The following is a 3372-nucleotide window of genomic DNA, read 5'->3' as shown; positions in this document are numbered from 1 at the left end:
ACATCAGGAATAAAAAAACTACTGTAGAGATCTTACAGCCAGGTGGTTCCATTACCTATGTCCTGGCTCCAGGCTTACCCTAGGGCCACTGATATGTGCATTATGGACATGTCTATGGTAATTCAAAATAAATACATAGATAGGCAAAACTTGACATGTTTTTTTTTTAACTGAGACATGAATTAGGTTGTATAAGGAATGCTATGTTAAACCTCTTACACGAGGAAGTCAAAACAAGTATGCTTGTCCCATGCTTGTCCTACTTACTTGCCAACACCACAGACAGAAGCAAATGGCTATATTAAATTAAATGGCCAAATACCCGAGCCAAAAAGGTGGTTGGTCAAAACTTTACTCAATACCATACGTGGTAGACTTATCAAGGCTGCATAAAACAATACACAGGCTATAAAATGTTGGCAGTAACACATTTACTGTCCTTGAATACAAGATCTTTATCTGGTCTGCATACATCTTAAGGCTCTAATCCTTGGCAGAGACACATCCAGCTCCAAGAGTCGGGGAATTTCAGGAAAAACTCCCAGTTGCGGCCATAAAGAAGGAAGCGCCTGCTTTTTACCTAGATGGAAACTCTTGTCGTACATGTCCGTCTTCAAGAAGGTTTCCGTGAGTCCATTGACATTTTTTCTAAGACAGAGGGAATGCACATTTTATAAGCATTGGTGAGTAAGCATGTTCTATATGTCTGAAAACATCTTTATAGTCACACTCCAACATATTCATATAATAACACGTAATGCAAGATGGCTGCCCAAAAAGTAGACAAAAGTTCAGAGTATTCTGTTATTCTGTACCTAATAGCATTGATCATATTGGCCAAAACTACATAAAGTCAGCTTGGTTTTAGACGTTAAAGAGTCAGAAATGTATATTCCAACATTCTTATAAACGTGTAGCATGTATGCTCTTTTTTTAGCATGAAACCTGACGGAAAATCAAAGTAACAGCATGCCAGCGGATAATATTGCCAATTTAAGTTCCACACATGGATTCTGCGGTAACGGACATTTTACAACATGTTGGCTCAACACACTTTATTACATTATTATATTGCATTGCTTTGTACTGTTATTCATTTACAGTGGCACCCCAACACACAAGAACAAAAACTGGCAATACATCTATTACCAGATTTGACACAGGTCCCTTTTCTGTGCATTAAGGCGCACTGCCAGCCTATTCAAAACAAATGGCCTACCCAAGCCATAAAAGCATGCGTGATACAGCACGTGCATTACACAGCACACAACTATGAAGGGGCCCTGACATCATTTACCACCTTTTATACATTCCTACTCTAAGGAAGCTTTCTGACATTAACCTATAAAAAAGGCTAATTACCTACACAATTACATCACAATCTTGTGGTTAACCACCTCTAGTTGTTTTATTTTTAATGAATGCCTTTAAAAACGAATCATCAGTTGATCATTGTGAGCCCCAGGGGCGATAGTCTCTACTGATAACGGAAATATAACTTGCATAATGTGCTATGTGTCATGAGAACATAGAATACAGCCTTCGGCAGTCTCAGGCAGTGCTAGAATGTGCAGCCTAATAAATTCAGCTTTATGTAAAAGTTATACCGGTTTTCTGTTAAGCAAGTTTTAACAGTGCAAATATTATTTAAAAATATTGTAATCACAGCCTAGGAAATTAAAGAAGCACCTCCAATGTTTTTACTATGAAAGAAGACTTTAAATTGTTTTTAGGGTTTAAGAAAACTAGACTAAAATGAATTACATATACAGCATAATGAGCATTAGAGTGATCATGAAAAACTACTAAACCTGCAACATCCTTTCTTTTGGCCCACAATAGGAAAGGAAACCTAAATATGAACTGCAGCTGGCCCGCCGCTGCATTAAAATAACGCTGCTACTACAATTCCCTGTATCACTCGCGTCTATAGACCAGCGGGCTCTCTGCCTATGCGTGGCCCCGCATTGGACTGTTTTATAGACGCAAGTAATGCCAGGAATTTTAGTAGCAGAGTTTCAGTGGCGGGCCACTCATAAGATTTAGCTCCGCATTGGCCACGTCTGGCATTTCTAGCACTCCCCCTCAGCTGTACTTTTCCTTGCTACTCCAAGACGTGGACTTGAATGGTTGGATTTTCATAGAAGAAAATTGTTATTAATATTGTTAGTCTGTGCAAAAAGGTTACCATTAAAATTTAACTCAAATAGAGAAAGAGGCATTTTTTTCTTAAATTTAAAAAAAAAATTCTTATGCCTCTTTCTCTATTATAAGCTTGTTCCAGATTGAAAGTAAAGCAAAACCTATTTGTTCCTATATGAATATGTTATATAATGAGAAGGAAAAACTTCCTCCATTTTTGTAATAAATTTCAAGGTTGGCCAGCAAATTTGTCTAAGTTTTCAATTTTGGCCCACTGTGTTCGTGTTTGTCACCCCTGATTTAGACTGAATGTTAATGGAAGGAGGACTGCCCTCTTACCTTGGTGGTCAGTGGGAAGAAAGCAGCAGAAAGGTATGGGGAGTAGATTCAGTTTTAAAGAAAATGGGTCTCTGGGCAAATATTCGGTGGGCACAAAAAATGCACAGCATTCCAGCTTTTCTCTCCCCCCAGCTATTTATGCAGTTGGGGCAGTGGAAAAGGTTGGGGCTCTGGGCAATTGTCCAGTTTTCCCCACTCTAAAACCAAACCTGATGAGAAGCAAGTTACTGGTGTTGGGGTTTGGTCACTTAGGTTATAGACCAGTGTTTCTCAACTTTTTTTAACATGAAGGAAAGAATTTTCAGGTCTTCAGGGAACCCCTTGTATATTCACAACTCATATGAGTACATTAGGGGTCAGTGGGAAGAATGCCTTTTACATTGCTGGCAATTGGAAATAAGGCCCCCTTACAGTTTTTCATTGCTCAAGGAACCTTCAGCAACCTCTGGAGGAACCCTGGCCTCTGATCTACAGAACTATAGTTGAGAAATGCTGATCTAGACAATCAGGGATACCCTGTGTAGGCTCCAAGTTATACAAGGTGTACATAGGCTTTTTCGAGGACCCAGAAGAACAACAGTGTTAAGTAAGGGTAGGTATGAGCAACAATGATGGGAATGTTGTGCTGTGGTCTGCATGGGATAATAGTTTTGAAGGAGTTTCCACAGTACAATTTAAATTTGTTTTCACTGTACTAGGATAGCGTCATGGTAGTTCACCTGCTGGAGAAGAAGTTCTGGCCTTGTTCAGACATGACGTTGCTAGCTGCAGGTGGGAATGATTGCCAGGTAATGAATCTGTCAGGTGAAGAATAATGAAATCTCTCTTTGTTTCTTTCTTTCATTTTCTGTAACAGTCGTGGACAGGACAGGAGTAGCCCACATTCATTTA

General features: G+C 39.3%; 1 long non-coding RNA gene across 1 annotated transcript; it reads right to left on the bottom strand.

Moving 5' to 3' along the window:
- Positions 1-414: 414 nt before the first annotated feature.
- LOC140343398 (uncharacterized) lies at positions 415-3372 on the bottom strand. The gene is made up of 2 exons (XR_011923329.1): positions 3201-3372; positions 415-648 (listed from the first exon to the last, which is right to left on the bottom strand). It is a non-coding gene; the product is annotated as an uncharacterized lncRNA (long non-coding RNA).

The sequence above is a fragment of the Pyxicephalus adspersus genome, chromosome 1, assembly GCF_032062135.1.
Source record: "Pyxicephalus adspersus chromosome 1, UCB_Pads_2.0, whole genome shotgun sequence".
NCBI classification, from domain to species: domain Eukaryota; kingdom Metazoa; phylum Chordata; class Amphibia; order Anura; family Pyxicephalidae; genus Pyxicephalus; species Pyxicephalus adspersus.
Note: the sequence above shows the minus strand (reverse complement) of the source record. Positions and strands in the feature narration are given on the sequence as shown.